We start from the raw sequence: 18,509 nt of genomic DNA, 5'->3' as shown, positions 1-18,509 counted from the left end.
ACTGAAAGAAGGCAGAGGGTAGTGGTTGATGAGAAAGATTGATCCTGGAGTTCAGTTACTAATAGATCCTGCTAGGATGTGTTTTGGGTCCACTGTTGCTGTCATTTATATAAATGACCTGAATGAGGGCATTGAAGGATGGGTTAGTAAATTTGCAGAAGACACGAAGGTTGGTAGAGATGTGGATAGTGACGAAAGATGTTGTAGGTTACTGAAAGGTACAGATAAACTGCACAGCTGGACTGAAAGTTCGCAAATGGCGTTTAATGTGGAAAGGTGTGAGGCGATTCACTCTGGAGGGAGTAACAGGAACACAGACTACTGGGATAATGGTAAGTTTGTTGGTAGTGTAGATGAACAGACAGATCTCTATGTCCATGTACATAGATCCTTGAAAGTTGCCACCCAGGTTTAAGAAGCCATTCAGTGTGTGAGCTTGTATTGGTAGAGGGATTGAGTTTCGGAACCATGAGATCGTGCTACAGCTGTACAAAACTCTGGTGTGGCCACATTTGTTCAGGTCACTGCATTACAGGATGGATGTGTAAGCTTTGGAAATGATTCAGAGGAGATTTACTAGGAAGTTACCTGATACGGAGGGAAGGTCTTATGGGGAAAGGCTGGGGGACTTTAAGCTGTTTTTGTTCAAGCGAATGTGTTTGAGGTCAATTAATTGAGATATATAAGATAATCAGCAGGTGAGATGGGTTGGACAGTGAGAGCCTTTTCTGTTGGGTGGCGATGTCTAGCACGAGGGGAGATAGCTTTAAATTGAGGTAGATATTAAATAAATAAATGGATATGGGATAGATGCCAGCTGTCGGTTCTTTGCTCAGAGTAATCGGGGCATGAAATGCATTGCCTGCAACAGTGGGAGACTGGCCAACTTTCAGGGCATTTGAACAGTTATTAAATAGACATATGGATAAGAACTGGAATAGTATTTGTTCAATGGGCTGCAGATTGGTTCCACACGTTGGCCCAAAATCGAAGGCCGAAGGGCTTGTCTTGAGCTGTCATGTTCTGTGTTCTAGTGGGCATAAATATGAGATGGGAGAGGAAAGACTTAAGAGATTTTAGGAGAAACTTTTCTTCACAGAGGATGGTGCAGTTAGGGAATGAGCTTCCAGGGGAAATGGTAGAGAAACGTACAATTCTAACATGTAAAATTTGGGCACGTACATGGGGAGGAGTAGGTTTGAAGGGATACGGGTCAAATGCAGGGAAACGCAACTCGTTCATGGACTCTGGTCATCATGGACTAGTTGGGTTGAAGGAACAGTTTCCGTGCTGCATGCCTTTGTCTCCATTTATTGGAGGAGTAGACTATCGAGATAAGGAATGTTGTAAACACTGAAGCAAGTTACAACGATAGAGATGGTAGTCCGGAATGCAGTACATTTTAAATATGTGGAGGGACTACTGGGCTAGGAGGAGGTTACAGAGGTATGAACGGTTATAGGAGTTACAAATTATTGAAGACATTGAAATCTGGAAAATCTGGAGAGAGAGAGAGAGAGAGAGAGAGAGAGAGAGAGAGAGAGAGAGAGCGAGAGCAAGGGCAAGAGTGAGATACTAAATGATATCACCAGGGTCCTGGAAGATATCAGGAACACAGAATTGTGTTGGAAGAACAGGTTTTGCTTCATGATGCACTGATATAACCGGTCAGGAATGAGCAACCTGTGAGCAGATGAACTGATGGCCTCGTGGTATTATTGCTAGAGCATGTATTCCAAACCTCAGCTAATGTTCAGGGGATGCAGGCTGGAATCCCACCATCAGAAATGGTGGAATTTGAAATCGATAATTTTAAAAATAGTAATTAACAATCCACAAATAAGTGTGAGACCATTGCTGATGTACAAAAAACCCAAACACTTGTCCTTTCGAGAAGGACATCTGCCCATCCTCACCTGGTCTGCACGACGTACCCACAGCAAAGTGTTTGCCTCTCAATGACCCTCTGAAATGGCCGAGCAAGTTACTCAGCTCAAGGGCAGCTAGGGCTGGGCAAGAAAGGCTAGTCAACCAGAGATACCTACATCCCATACCTGATTTTTTAAAAAATCTATTTGGATGGTCCTACTGGAACCGTGCTGGGATCAGTGTCCTGCCCAATCACGTTGGTAGGTTTATGGACAGAGCTTTCAACTGACAGAGAGGATGCAGGGACAGGGTTCAGATGAAAGGAGCTTTCCAAATCCAAAGTAAAAAGGTGTAGCATTGGACAGCATGGGAATGTGGCTGAAGACAAGCAGTAAAGAACAGGATGGGACAGAGTTTAACTAAAATTGTACATCAGTGAATAGATTAGTGACGGAAAATTGTGGGAAAGAGTAAATTATGTTTTATTTTGAATAGACAACGTCGCTGCAACGTCGATGGAGTTAAGGCTCAGAAAAAAGAGATTCAGACAACAGAGAGACATGGATACAGGGTGAACAAAAATATTCAATTGGTTCACAATCTTGTGCAAACTCAGGCAAAATGGGTAACGCTAACAATAATGGATAACAAAGGCGAAAGCATTTCACCACAGATCATGAAGTAGAGTCAATCTGAATGGAAATACTGGCTACTATGTGCCAAGCACACAAGCAGCAGAGCAGTTTTAGCCAACGAACAGTATTCCATTGCTCATCACTGCATTAAACAGGAACTCATTGAAATTGTTAACAAAGGCTTGGGGATAATTCAGTGAAACTTCAATTTTCGTAAAATCTTGTCAATCACACTGACAACAGTGATATTGGAAGTGGGGTTGGGAGATATTTTTTCAGTGTTTCTTTGATAACAGACTGTGCAACTGGCTAGGGAAGTAATTATGTCAGACCGACCATTGTGTGATGGAACTTAGTGACTGAGTAATGTCACCTGGTGAGATCCTCTGGGAAATTGTGATAAAGTGCAGTTTAAAGAAATTTAAACTTTTAAAGTGAATCACAGAAAGGACAAATTACACCTAGAAACAAAAATAGCCAGTTACATGAGGTTGAGAGGAGAACTGACCAAGATAAACAAGCTAAACAAACTGAAAAATGTGTCTGTAAATGAACAATGGAAAACATTTGAGGGACAGTGAAAATTACTCAACAAAAGGACATTCCATTGAAACATGAAACCTCAGCAAGAAATTCCCACCCATTCCTCACTCAGGACAAAATGGATCATATTAGATTATGAGGCTAAGACGATCACCAAAAACGACTTAGCATCATGAAGTAAGAGGATATTTGAGGAGTAAGTGTTAAAGGGATTGCAAAGGGTCTGCTAGCAGGAGGAGGGCAGTGTGAACTGGAATCATGATCAGGGTTTAATGATACGACAGGAACAGGGAGAAGTGAAGTTGCTGGACGTGGTGAGAGTGTTACAGAGAGTGGTTCGGGTCTGAATGGTGTTACAAAGCCAGTACAGATTGCTGAAGATGGAGGGGTTTGCAGAGATAGGGAGGGACACGTGTATTTTAATTTATTCATTAATGGGATGTGGGTGTCACTGATTGGACCAGCATCCTTTGTCCCACTGCGAAGTGCCCAGAGATAGCACAGGATCAGCCATATTGCTGTGGGTCTGGAGTCACATGTTAGCCAGACCAGGTTTGAATTTCAGATATCCTTCACTAAACGAGGTAAGTGAACCTGATGAGTTCTTCCTACATATCAGCAATGCTTTTACGGTGACCTCTTGTACAGATGTAACATGGTAAAAACAAGGGCAGCAGATGCTGGAAGCCAGAGTCTAGGTGATCGTGGTAGTGGAAAAGCACAGCAGGTCAGGCAGCATCTTGACATCCCAGCTCTTACTCTCAATGCTCTGCCCAAAGAAGGTAACCATCCCAAATGCCTGTTTCACCAGCCTGTCTACCTGTGACACCACTTTCAACGAACTGTGTACCTCAACCATGGGTCTCTGACTGACAACACTACCCAAGACCCGAACATGAACTTTACAAGTCCCACTCTGGGTTATTTTACCAAAATGGAACTTTTGCATTGATCTAATTAAACTCCATCTGCTATTCTTCAGCCCACTATCACAGCAGTATTGTTCATCCTGTTGAACCACAGACAGCCTTCTTCACTGTCCATTTTACCACCAATTGCAGTATCACCCAAAACACTTACTTACCAGGAAACCAATATTCCCAACCAAACCATTTATCCAAATCACAAACAACAGGGGACCCACTCCATCGCTGGTTACATGCCTCCAGTCAGAGAAACGACACGTCTCCCATCACCCTCTGTCGCCTACCATCAAGCCAATTTGTATCCAGTTGACTAGCTCCTCCTGAATGCCATATCCTTTTACACTGATCTGAGCTTATTAGGAGAAAGTGAGGACTGCAGATGCTGGGGTTCAGAGCTGAAAATGTGTTGCTGGAAAAGCGCAGCATCCAAGGAGCAGGAGAGTCGACGTTTCGAGCATGAGCCCATCTTCAGGAATTTATTACCCAGCTTATTACCCAGTTTACCATACGGAACATAGAACACAGAACAGTACAGCACAAGACCATTCGGCCATGATGCCATGCCAACCTTTTACCCGACTGTAAGATCAAACTAACCTACATACCCTTCATTTTACTATCATCCATGTGCCTAACCAAGATTCTATCAAATGCACCATTACACCCATCGACCACTCTCTGTGTAAAGAACCTCGATCTGAAATCTCCCCATACACATCCTCCAATCACCTTAAAATTATGCCCCCTTGTACCATGCATGCCATGGGATAAAGAGGTTCCTCACTATTCACTCTATCTTTGCCTCACACCCTCTTATTCACCTCTACCAATTCGCCCCTCAACCCTTCTTCACCCCAATGAGAACAGCCTACGCTCACTCAACCTTTCTTCATAAAACATGCTCTCCAGTCCAGGCAACATCCTGGTAAATCTCCTCTTCACCTTCTCTGAAGCTTCCACACCTTCCTGTATTAAGGGGATCTGAACTGAACATAACATTCTCAGTGGCGTCTAAATAGGGCTCTCTGGAACCACAGCATAACCTCATGGCTTTAAAAACTCAATCCCCCAGCTAATGAAAGCCAATAAAACATATTCCTTCTTAACAACATTATCAGCTTGGATGGCAAATATGACAGATCTCTGGTCATGAAATCCAAGATCGATCTGTTCCTCCACACTATCCAGTATTCTGTATTTTTCCTCGTATTAGGCAAAACGAATCACTTCACAATTTTCCAGATTTGACTTCATCTGCCACTTCTCACTCCAGCTCTACATCCTGTTAATGTCCCATTGCAACCTCCAACAGACTTCCACACTACTCACCACTCCACCAACCTTCGTCTCATTGGCAAAGTTTCTATCCCACTCTTCCACTCAGACATCCAAGTCATTCGTAAAGTCACAAAGAGCAGAGGTCCTGTAACCTCTCCCTGTAGAAAACCACTGGTCACCGAGCTCCAGGATGAATGCTTTCCATCTGTCATCACCCTCTGTCTTCTATGGGCCAGGAATTCTGTATCCAGACAGACAGGTTTCCCTGCATCCCACGCTCTGTACTTTTTCAATGAGCCATAAATGCATTTTGTCACATTCTCAAAGGGTTCAATAAGATTTGTGAGGCATGATCTGTCCCTTACAAAGCCATGCTGATTCTCTGTAATCAGACTATGTTTTGCCAAGAAATCATGAATCCTGTCTCTCAGCGTCCTCTGCACATCACAGACAGAAGACTGACAGGTCTGTAGTTCTCAGGATTATCTCTATTCCCTTTCTTGAAAAACGTATGGCTGATTCACCTATCCTGCTCGTCTTCAATTGGTGCGTGGAAATCTAAGCACCTGTCGGGAACCCATGCCGACGTGGAGAGAATGTGCAACCTCCACACAGACAGTCGCCTGGGGCTGGAATGGAATTCGCGTCCCTGGTGCTGTGAGGCAGCAGAGCAACCCACTGAGCCTCCGTGCTGGCCCATGTAACTCGCTAAAGCCCTGTTTCTGCTCCTTGGTTCCTCTTCATCTTGATGAGATGTTCTACATCCCGTGGAACTTTGTCAAATGCTTTGCTGAAGTCCATATAGACAACGTTGACTGCTCTGCCTTCATCTGTCGCTTGGTCAACTCCTCAAAGAGTCAATCCAGTTTGTGAATCGTGGTTTCCCACTCACAAAGCTGACTATCTCTAATCAGCGCTTGCCTTTCCAAATACATGTAGCTCCTTTCCCCCAGAATCTCCACCAACAAGTTACCCAGCACTGGGCTCACGGGGTTGTAATTTCCTGCTGTTTCCCTGCAACCCTGAAGTAATGGAACAGCATTAGCTGCCCTGCAGTCTTCTGGTAACTCATTGTGTCTGTTGATAAGCAAATATCTCTGTTAGGGACACTGCAATCTCTTCCCTAGCTTCCCACAATATTCTAGGATAGATCGAATGAGCTATTGAGGATTGATCTACCTTTAATTATTTTAAGATTCTTGCAATTTGTCTTCTCTGATGAGGATTAGTGGGCGGCACGGTGGCACAGTGGTTAGCAGTGTTGCATCACAACCCCAGAGACCCGGGTTTAATTCACCGCCTCAGGCGACTGGCTGAGTGGATTTTGCGCAGTGTCTGCGTGGGTTTCCTCCCACCATCCAAAGATGTGCGGGTCAGGAGAACTGGCCATGCTAGGTGTCGTGTTAGGTTAGGGGTATGGGTGGGTTGCGCTTTGGAGGGTTAGTGTGGGCTTGTTGGGCCGAAGGGCCTGTTTCCATACTATAAGTAATCTAATCTAATCTCTTTACAATTCTTTCCAAGACATCGCCATGTATTTCCCGGAGCTTCCATGTCTTTCTACACAGTAAATTCTGACAACACTACTTTGTCCAATTTCTCACCCACCTTCTGATAGTTAAGGTGCCCTTTTCCTACCAAGTTACTCTGTAGCCCTTATTGAAACTTGTGTAAATGTTTCCGAAAATTCAAATAAACCGTATCCTTGGCACAGCCACTCGTACACCCGTATCTATTCTTCCATTTATACTCACAACAATAAAAATGCAATCCAACAGGCTCAAAACCACGTTCACTTTTTATTAAATGCGTTTCTATTGACATACCCTTTCTAACACATTCCAGCTCCCGACTGACTGTCAGGCTAACACGGTTTGGTTTCAGACTGACAGCAGAAAGGGTTGTGGGAGTTCTTGTTTCTCAATCTGAAAAAGGTAGCTTACAGGGTCAACAGGTCATAGACGTTTTCGAAATCGTAGGTTCATGGTCACTGAAGGACATTATGGAGATAGGGAGTAATGTGCGGACTGTATGAGATTATGGACATAGAGAGTGCAGTTGTGACTGAAGGACATGATGGAGATAGGGAGTGATGTGGGGCCTGAAAGAGGCCAAAGAGATCTGGAAGGCTGTTGGGCCTGAAGGAGGTTGCACAGATCAGGAGGATCATGGGGATTGAAGGAGGTTACTCTGAATGGGAGGGTCATCGGGTCTGGATGAGATTATGGAGATAGGGAGGGCAGTGGGGTATATTGGAGGTTATGGAGTTAGGGAGGTTTGTCGTGAACGATTCAAGGTACATAGATAGGAAGAGTCGTGGGGACTGACGGAATTTATGGACATAGGGAGAGCTGTGGGGACTGAAGGAGGTTATATCGATCATTCGTTTATAGAGAAGAGCAGGTATCGACCATTTGACTACAGAGTCCGTCCCAGCATTTAATATGATCAGGACTGATCATCTAACCCAGTACAGTATTCCTGCTTTCACACTTACTCTGATATTATAGTGACTACTGGCATTTAGTGATACAGTGGGCTGTAGTAACTGGGACGGGTGGTGGGGGGGAGGGATGTCTTACAGAGATAGGGAGGTTTGTGGAAGGTGGAACAGGTGATATATACCCTGAGGGTTTTAGGAATGGGAGGACTTTACAGGGATTTGGAGGAATGCACGGATGGGACGTGGTAACAATCACAGGGAGGATTTTGGGAGCTCGATCTGTAACGGGTACAGCTGAGAACAGAAGTGAGCCAAACAGTCAGGACAGGCATGGACAAGTTAGGACTAATAAATTAAGCTGCATTTATTTTAATGCAAGGGGCCTAACAGGGAAGGCAAATGATCTCAGGGCATGGTTAGGAACATGGGACTGGGATCTCATAGCAATTGCAGAAACATGGCTCAGGGGTGGGCAGGACTGGCAGCTTAATGTTCCAGGATACAAATGCTACAGGAAGGATAGAAAGAGACGCAAGAGAGGAGTGGAAGTGACATTTTTGATCGGGGATAGCATTACAGCTGTGCAGAGGGAGGATATTCCCAGAATTACATCCAGGCAAGTTATTTGGGTGGAACTGAGAAGTAAGAAAGTGATGATCACCTCAATAGGATTGTATTAAAGACACCCCAAAAGTCAAAGGGAATTTGCCAAACAAACTTGTAAGGAGAACTCAGCTATCTGTAAGAATAATAGCGTAGGTATGGTAGGGGATTTTAACTTTCCAAACATTGACTGAGACTGTCATAGTGTTAACGGTTTAGATGGAGAGGAATTTCTTAAGTGTGTACAAGACAATTTTCTGATTCAGTATGTGGATATACCTACTAGAGAAGGTGCAAAACTTGACCGAATCTTAGGAAATAAGGCAGAGCAGGTGAGTGAGGTGTTAGTCGGGGAGCACTTTGGGGCCAGCGACCATTATTCTATTTGTTTTAAAACAGTGATGGAAAAGGATAGACCAGATCTACGAGTCGATGTTCTAAGTTGGATAAAGGCCAATTTTGACGATATTAGGCAAGAACTTTTGAACATTGATTGGAGGCAGATGTTCACGGGTAAAGGGATGGCTGGAAAATGGGAAGCCTTCAGAAATGAGATAAAAGAGTCCAGAGAAGAATGTTCCTGTCAGAGTGAAAGGGAAGGCTGGTAAGTATAGGGAAATCTGGATGACTAAAGAAATTGAGTGTTTGGTTCAGAAAAAAGAAGGAAGCATATGTCAGGTACAGACAGGATAGATCGAGTGAATCCTGAGAAGAGTAAAAAGGAAGTGTTAGTACACTTAAAGGGAATTCAGGAGGGCAAAAGGCGGACATGAGATAGGTCTGACAAGTAGAATTAAGGAGAATGCAAAGGGTTTTTACAAAGATATTAAGGAAAAAAGGGTAACTAAAAAGATCAGCAAGGCGGCCTTTGTGTGGAGCCGCAGAAAATGGGGGAGACACTAAATGAATATTTTGAATCAGTATTTACTGTCGAAAAGCATATGGAAGATATAGACTGCAGGGAAATAAATGGTGACATCTTGCAAGACGTCCAGATTACAAGGGAGGAAGTGCTGGATGTCTTGAAACGGTTAAAGGCGAATAAATCCCCAAGAAGTGGTCAGGTGTACCCGAGAACTCTGTGGGAAGCTAGAGAGGTGGTTGCTGGGCCTCTTGCTGAGATATTTGTATCATCAATAGTCACAGATGAGGTGCCAGAAAACTGGAGGTTGGCAAAAGTGGCGCCACTGTTTAAGAAGGGTAGTAAAGACAAGCCAGGGAACTATCGACCGGTGAGCCTAAACTCAGTGGTGGGCACGTTGTTGGAGGGAATCCTGTGGGACAAGATGCACATGTATTGGAAAGGCAAGGACTGATTAGGAATAGTCGACATGGCTTTGTGCGTGAGAAATCATGTCTCACAAACTTGATTGAGTTTTTTGAAGAAGTAACAAAGAAGATTGAGGAGGGCAGAGTGATAGATGTGATCGATATGGACTTTAGTGAGGCATTCGACAAGGTTCCCCATGGGAGCCTGATAAGCAAGATGGAATACAGGGAGAACTTGGCATTTGGATACAGAGCTGGCTCAAAGGTAAAAGACAGAGAGTGGTGGTGGAGGGATGTTTTTCAGACTGGAGGCCTGTGACCACTGCAGAGCCACAAGGATCACTGCTGGGCTCTCTACTGTTTGTCATTTACATAAATGATTTGGAGGCGAGCTGAAGAGATATAGTTAGTAAGTTCACAGATGACACCAAAATTGGAGGTGTAGTGAATAGCGAAGAGGGTTACAACAGGATCTGGACCAGATGGGCCATTGGACTAAGTGGAAGATGGAGTTTAATTCAAATGAATGCGAGGTGCTGCATTTTGGGAAAGCAAATCTTAGCAGGACTTATACTCGTAATGCTAAGGTCCTAGGGGGTGTTGCTGACCAAAGAGACCTTGGAGTGCAAGTTCATAGCTCCTTGAAAGTGGAGTCGCCAGTAGATAGGTTCGTGAAGGCGGCATTTGGTATGCTTCCCTTTATTGGGCAGAGTATTGAGTACAGGAGTTGGGAGGTCATGTTGCGGCTGTACAGGGCATTGGTAGGCCACTGTTGGAATATTTTGTGCCCTTCCAGTCTCCATCCTATCAGAAAGATTTTGTGAAACTTGAAAGGGTTCACAGAAGATTTACAAGGATGTTGGCAGAGTTGGAGGATTTGAGCTATGGGGAGAAGCTGAACAGGCTGGAGCAGTTTTTCCTGGTACTTCGGAGGCTGAGGGGTGACCTGACAGAGGTTTACCAAATTATGAGGGGCATGGATAGGATAAATAGACAAAAGTCTTTTTCCTGGGGTCAGGGAGTCCAGAACTAGAGGGCATAGATTTAGTTTGAGAGGGGAAAGCTAGAAAACAGACCTAAGGGGCAACTTTTTCACGTAGAGGATGGCACGTGTATGGAAAGAGCTGCCAGAGGAAGTGTTGGAGAATGATACAATTGCAACATTTAAGAGGCATTTGGATGAGTATATGAATCGGAAGGGTTTGGAGGAATATGGGCTGGCTGCTGGCAGGTGGGATTAGATTGGGTTGGAATATCTGGTCGGCATGGACGGGTTGTACCTAAGGATCTATTTCCGTGCTGTACGTTTCTATGACTCTGTCACTCATGTACGTTATAGAAATAAACTGTGTGGTCGCGTCTGGAGGAAATTAAAGGCATAAAGGTTTGTAGTTGACGAAGGAAATTACATCATTCGGGACCAACAGAGTTTACAGAGACTGAGTGCGTTTAAGAGACAGGAAGAGTTCATACTCATCTTTAGAAATGCAGAAACGAATTTCTGAGAGAAGCAGGGTCAACCTGCTTTGTGCCCAGCGACAAGGAGGAGTCTAACAGCTGGAGGAGGTTACTAAGGTAGAGAGTATTTTTGTTGTCATGACGGGAAGGTTACAGAGGTCATGAACGTAGGAGGAGTTCAAAAGTTTCACAAAGACAGGGAGTAATTTTTCTGGACTGGAAAGGACCACACCGACCGGGATGGCTTCAGGAACTGAAGAGTTGTTTTTCTTCCGTTAAGGAGAGATGTGACAGAACCCAGGATTAAAGGCAACGGCAGAAACTTGAAGAGTTGTACTGGTAGGAAGAGCTGACAGGGATAAACAGGGTTGTAGGGGCTGATAGAGATAGGGAAGGTGGCATCTATGAAACAGACAGTAGAGAAACTGACAGACACAGGGCGTGTTTTGTGGAACAGATGAATTTACAGACAAGGTGATGATAATGAAGCCTGAGATGTTTGTCATATTCCTTGTCCAGCATTGTTCCTATATCATACCCTCAGGTTCTGAATTAATGCCCACGAACTCCTCCCTGTGCTGCATACTGCGTGAGTGATCTTACCGGCTGTAGGATTTACTGAAGGCTCCAGATCTCACTCTCCATCTGTCTCTGGCTGACCAACCATCTTCAATGTGCTGATGGACGAGACAGGAATTGGGAATTCTGCTGAGTCAGTGACATCAAAAATACCTGCAGGAGACAGAGAAATAGACAGAATGGGAAATTATACTTATGCAATGAAGGCAACACATAGAGAATGGCACTGAGTCCCACAGAGATCTAGAAAATCCAAATCTCCATCAATGGCCTGTGCAGTTGCTTCCCTCTGGATTGGAGAATGTTGTTGGCCCAGGATCTGGAGTACCTGCAAGAGCGAGAGACACTGACAGAGGCAGTAATTAAACCTACACAGTGAGGGATATCACATGGAGAGAAACTGGGTGATATCAGCAGAGTGCAGGAATGTATCAGGATCACACAATAGTATCATCAGAAGTGGTTCTGACCAGTGAGCATTGCTACCAATACTCAGGGAAGACTGAGCTATTTTATTGGAATAGGCTCCTCTGGTTCCAAGATTATGCAGTGTGCTATAAACGGACACAGATGAGGAGGGGGACAGGTCTGAGATGAATGGAAAATCGGAAGTCCAAAGAGAAAGATTGAAATATTGGAACACCATGGAGATGTGGATGAAGACCAAAACAGAAAACAGTAAGGGAGCGAGTTTAATTAAAATACGACATTGTCAAACAGATTTGTGACAGGAAATTAATGGTGAACATAAAGTAAGTGCCATTTCCGCCCCTCACAATTCCTCATACACCACAAGTGACAACACTTCCATCCCTCACATCATCACTGATGTCAAACACTCAGTGACTTCACCGGCCCCTACTGCCGTGTTTGCAACCAGGTCCACCCCCATCAACGAAATCACCTGCATTCTGCTGACACCCCCCAGGTCCCACTGTCAGCATCCCCGTCGCCAGAAACCTGAGGGGAACACCACCCTGCTCAAGATTCCACCCCCATTCCCCCTAAAACCACACCCACTCCAGTTACAGGCTCTGTCTCTTCCCCAAGCTCCACACCACGACAGACCCCAGCTCCAAGTCTTGGCGAATTTTCACAATTCTCTCTGACCTCACCCAGAAGGAGGATGAATGACCAGTCCTCAGGAAAGGCCTCAACTTTATCCCCCTCTGTCCACGCATTAATGAATGTAATACACGCCGGGACGTCGAACACTTCTTCTGATGCATACGAGCTTACTTTCACAATGTAGACACTCGCCAACCTCCGAGGATCCCATTGAACACCTCCAATGCACTCCATCCACCAGGACACCCTATGCTGTCCTATTACTTGCCTTCTGTCTCTTCATTTCCAATTACCGCTGAGACATGAACCACCTCAAACTGGATATCCATGGATTCTTTCTGCTCCCGACCGATGCAGTTGATTTGGCGTCAGCAACAGCGCAGAACCCAATTGCACGTTTTGCTCAATAACTCATATTTCTTATGCAATCTTCGTTTGGTGAGTCAGTGCAGGAGGAGAGGGTACAAATCTGGTGTGGGAGGGTGAGAATTCGAAAGGCAGTGAGGAGCAACGGCTTCACGCAGAGGGTGGTGCGTGTCTGCAATAATTTGCTAGCGAGCTGGTGATGGCTGGTACTATTCCAATACTTTTAAGGAATTTGGACGTGTCTTTGAATAGGAAGGCTTTAGATAGACATGGGTCATGTGGATTCAATCGCAGCTGGATCAGTTGAGGATATCTGTTCGGAATGGACGGGTTCAATCTAAAACTGTGTTTCCAGTGCTGTCCATATCTATTGGCTCTATGATATTGCAGGTAAAATGATTAAAAAAATGAATAAAATAATTAAGTAAAATTGTCGAAGTTGTAAAATTCAAACAATTTCAGATAATTTTAATTTCAGTTATTTTAATTACCTTTTCTATTTGTGTTTATAGGTATTTATAGGTGTCCGCACAATGTCCGGAAGAATGCAACTTCAATCACAATGCCAACAGCTCAGCTGCAGTTTGTCATTTTGACAAATATCGTCTGGAGAAACGTACCTTCAACGATCGCTCACTGTGTTACTGGAAACTCACAGACCTTTGGAGTCAGGGTTACGTGCTGCTGATAAACTGCTGCGAACCTTATGCCAAATGCATTTGAATTCTAATCTAGCAGTGGGATTCTTTCTGCTCCCGAAGGACGCAGTTGCTTTAGAGTCAGCAATAGCGCAGAACTCAATTGCACGTTTTCCTCAATGACTCATGTTGCTCATGCAATCTTCGTTTGACAGCATATTTAGCAACTTATCACGCCTTCCTGCAGCGTTTGTCAGCGACAGATCAGCTGCTAAGATGACTGCTTCAGACAGCATGCTACATCCTACATTTGAAAATGGAAAAGATGCAAACGTTTACATGCTGAACACTCTCTCACTATTTTGCCTGGCGCGTCAGAGGCTGGGAGCTGATCTTATGGAGGTTTTTCTATCATGAGGGGTATGAATCGGGTAAGTAGATAAGTTCCTTTCGCTCAGGTGGGGCAGTGCAGAACGAGAGGGTGTACATCTGTTGTGGTCGAGTGAGAATTCGAAAGGCAATGAGGAGCAATGCCTTCACGCAGAGGATGGTGCGTGTCTGCAATAAGTTGCCAGACAAGCTGGTGATGACTGGTACAATTCCAATAGTTTTAGGGAATTTGGACGTGTATTTGAATAGGAAGTTTTTGGGGGACATAAGTCAATTGCGTGCAATCGCGGCTGGATCAGTTGAGGATATCTGTTCGCAATGGACGAGTTCGATCAAAAACTGTGTTTTCAGTGCTGTCCATATCTATTGGCTCTATGATATTGCAGGTAAAACGATAAAAAAGATGAATAAAATAATGAAGTAAAATTGTCGAAGTTGTTAAATTCAAACAACTTCAGATAATCTTATTTTCAATTATTTTAATTATCTTTTTTATTTGTGTTTTTCACTGTTCTGTACCTCTAATTTCTTGATTGTCTCTCTTTCTGTCGCTTCCCACTCTTTCAATACATTTTTCCTCTCCTCTTGCCCCTTTGCTACGCTTCTCCCCTGTTTTCCATTTAGTCTGCTTCACTCATCCCCCACATATTTTGTCACATAACACTGGCTTCAGCCTTGCTCATTCGCAGCTCCTAATCTCCCTTTAATCTCTCCGTGCTCTGTCATTATCACCTTTGCATCTGGAGCCTTGACTCACCTTCTCTCAGCATGGTGTAAATAGCTCCCTAATTCTCCCCTTTTTTTATCTTTAACAAAGGGTCAGTTATACTCGAAACGTCAGCTCTTTTCTCTACCTGCAGATGGTGCCTGACCTGCTTAGAGTTTCCAGCATTTTCTCTTCTGGTTTCAGATTCCAGCATCTGCAGTAATTTGCTTCTATTAATGGCTCTGTGAAATTGCTGGGGACATGATAACTCCAGTGTCGATGCATAAGAGGTGAACAAGCGAATGAATTCCCTCTGGAAGTCGCGTGAAAAGTAGTAACAGAGATCCAGGAGAATAAGATGAACGAATCTTTGATTTGAATTGAAGCCTGAACTCTGGTTCTCCTCCGAGACTGTGCCAGGTCGACTTAATACTGCATACATTTCATGCTTTGCATTTCTTTGTGAAAACAATTGAGACTGATTGATTTGCTGCAGACAACATCCAAGATTCATCATGGGTACGGCGATCGAGTTGTGCATCTATCCCTGTCAAATGTTTTATTGCGCTGGCGAGGCTTTCTGCTTGGTGATTTCGTGGTTCACTTTGTTTGAAAATACAGCAATGCAGCTGAGATCCGGCATGGGACCAACGAGTTGCTGTTCCAACACAGCGATGGTCGGCTTTCAAATGAATACACATGTGAATCGATCATGTGACAAGTTCTTGCAGGCGGTGAAATTGAAAGCCGCAATGAACCTTGGCACAGGGTAGCTAACGACACGAGCGCTTCACATGGTCAGTGTGGGGATTGAACCCACGACGTTGGCGTTACTAGCACCACACTCTAACCGGCTGAGCTAAACGACAAAGGCAGAAGCCCGCCCAAAGCAAATGCCTACTTGCCCCTTGCTCACAATCACGGCGGCTATTCGTTTTCTGATTTGATATCGATCGCACGCTCGTCTGAGGTATTTCCTTTCGTTGCAAAACTTTTCAACAAGAAAAAAGCATTGACTTTTCCGAACCCGCACACTTGACCTAACCATTTGCTCTGATATCCAAAATTAAGCACAATGTCCGGACGCATGCAATTTCAATCGCAATGCCACCAGCTCAGCTGCAGTTTGTCATTTTGACAAGTATCGTCTGGAGAAACGTACCTTCAACGATCGCTCACTGTGTTTCTGGAAACTCACAGACCTTTGGAGTCAGGGTTATGTGCTGCTGATAAACTGCTGCGAACCTTATGCCAAATGCATTTGAATGTAATCTAGCAGTGGGATTCTTTCTGCTCCCGAAGGATGCAGTTGCTTTAGAGTCAGGAACAGCGCAGACCTCAATTGCACGTTTTGCTCAATGACTCATGTTGCTTTTGCGATCTTCGTTTGCCAGCGTATTTAGCAAGTTATCACGCCTTCCTGCAGCGTTTGTCAGCGACAGATCAGCTGCTAAGATGACTGCTTCAGACAGCATGCTACATCCTACATTTGAAAATGGAAAAGTCGCAAACGCTTACAGGCTGAACGCTCTCTCACTATTTTGCCTGGCGCGTCAGAGGCTGGGAGCTGACCTTATGGAGGTTTTTCAATCATGAGGGGCATTTTTCGGGTAAATAGATAAATTCCTTTTGCTCAGGTGGGGCAGTGCAGAACGAGAGGGTATAAATCTGGTGTAGGAGGGTGAGAATTCGACAGGCAGTGAGGAGCAACAGCGTCACACAAAGGGTGGTGACTGTCTGCAATAAGTTGCCGGACGAGCTGGTGATGGCTGGTACAATTCCAATACTTTTAAGGAATTTGGATGTGTATTTGAATAGGAAGGGTTTAGAGAGACATGGGTCAAGTGCATGCAATCGTGGCTGGATCAGTTGAGGATATCTGTTCGGAATGGACGAGCTAGACCGAAGATTGTGTTTTTAGGGCTGTCCATATCTAATGGCTCTATGATATTGCAGGTGAAATGATAAAAGAGATGAATAAAATAATGAAGTAAAATTGTCTGAAGTTGTTAAATTCAAACAACTTCAGCTAATTTTATTTCAATTATTTTACTTACCTTTTTTATTTGCGTTTTTCTCACTGTTCTGTACCTCTTATTTCTTGATTGTCTCTCTTTCTGTCACTTCCCACTCTGTCAATACATTCCTCTCCTCTTCCAGCTTCGCTCCGCTTCTCCGCTGTTTTCCATTTTGTCTCTGTTTCACACATCTCCCACATATTTTGTCACGTAACACTGGCTTCAGCCTTGGTCATTCGCGGCTCCTAATCTCCCTTTAATCTCTCCGTGCACTGTCATTATCACCTTTGCATCTGGAGCCTTGACTCACCTTCTCTCAGTCTGGTGTTAATAGCTCTGTAAATCTCCCCTTTTTTCAAAATCTTTAACAAAGGGTCAGTTAGACTCGAAACGTCAACTCTTTTCTCTCCTTTCTCTCCTGGTGCCAGACCTGCTGAGATTTTCCAGCATTTTCTCTTTTGGTTTCGAATTCCAGCATCTGTAGTAATTTGCTTTTATTAATGACTCTGTGATATTGCTGGGGATATGATGACTCCAGTGTCGATGCATGAGAGGTGAGCAAGCGAATGAATTCCCTCTGGAAGTCGCGGGAAATGTAGTAACAGAGATCCAGGAAAATGAGTTGAACGAATCTTTGAATGGAATTGAAGCCTGAACTCTGGTTCTCCTCCGAGACTGTGCCAGGTCGACTTAATACTGCATATATTTCATGTTTTGCATTTCTTTTTAAAAACAATTGAGACTGATTGATTTGCTGCAGACAACATCCACCAGTCATCATGGGTACGGCGATCGTGTCGTGCGTCTATCCCTGTCAAATGTTTTATTGCGCTGTTGAGGCTTTCTACTTGGTTATTTTGTGGTTTCGTGGTCACTTTGTTTGGAAATAGAGCAACGCAGCTGAGATCCGGCATGGAACCAACGAGTTGATGTTCCATGACAGCGATGGTCGGCTTTCGAACGAATACACATCTGAATCGATCATGTGACAAGTTCTTGCAGACGGTGAAAGCAAAAGCCATGACAAACCTTGACACAGCACAGCGGACGAGACGAGAACTGCACATCTCCAGTGTGGGGAATGAACCCACGACTTTAGCAGTATTAGCACCACGCTCTAAACAGCTGTGCTAACCGACCAACGAAGCCTCAACTACCAAAGCAAATGCCTATATTGCCTGCGCTCACAACCACGGCGGCTATTCGTTTTCTGATTTGCAATCGATCGCACGATCGTCTGAAGTATTTCCTTCCGTTGCAAAGCTTTTTAACAAAAAAAATATTGACTTTTCCGAACGCGCACACTCGAGCTAACCATTTGCTCTGATATCCAAAATTAAGCACAATGTCCGGACGCATGCAATTTCAATCGCAATGCCACCAGCTCAGCTGCAGCTTGTCATGTTGACAAATATTATCTGGTTGAAACGTACCTTCAACGATCGCTCACGGTGTTACTGGAAACTCACAGACCTTTGGAGTCATGGTTATGTGCTGCTGATAAACTGCTGCGAACCTTACGCCAAATGCATTGGAATTGTAATCGAACTGTGGGATTCTTTCTGCTCCCAAGGACGCAGTTGCTTTATAGTCAGCAACAGCGCAGAACACAATTGCACGTTTTGCTCAATGACTCATGTTGCTTTTGCAATCTTCGTTTGACAGCATATTTAGCAGGTTAGCAAGCCTTCCTGCAGCGTTTGTCAGCGACAGATCAGCTGCT

The 18,509-nt window shown here is 44.3% G+C and overlaps 1 non-coding gene across 1 annotated transcript; it reads right to left on the bottom strand.

Moving 5' to 3' along the window:
* Positions 1-15,563: 15,563 nt before the first annotated feature.
* Positions 15,564-15,637, bottom strand: trnat-agu (transfer RNA threonine (anticodon AGU)). Its single transcript has one exon. It is a non-coding gene; the product is annotated as a tRNA-Thr (tRNA).
* Between the last annotated feature and the right edge of the window lie 2,872 nt (positions 15,638-18,509).

The sequence above is a fragment of the Hemiscyllium ocellatum genome, unplaced genomic scaffold, assembly GCF_020745735.1.
Source record: "Hemiscyllium ocellatum isolate sHemOce1 unplaced genomic scaffold, sHemOce1.pat.X.cur. scaffold_285_pat_ctg1, whole genome shotgun sequence".
Classification (NCBI taxonomy): Eukaryota; Metazoa; Chordata; class Chondrichthyes; order Orectolobiformes; family Hemiscylliidae; genus Hemiscyllium; species Hemiscyllium ocellatum.
This window is presented reverse-complemented; position numbering and strand designations above follow the sequence as displayed.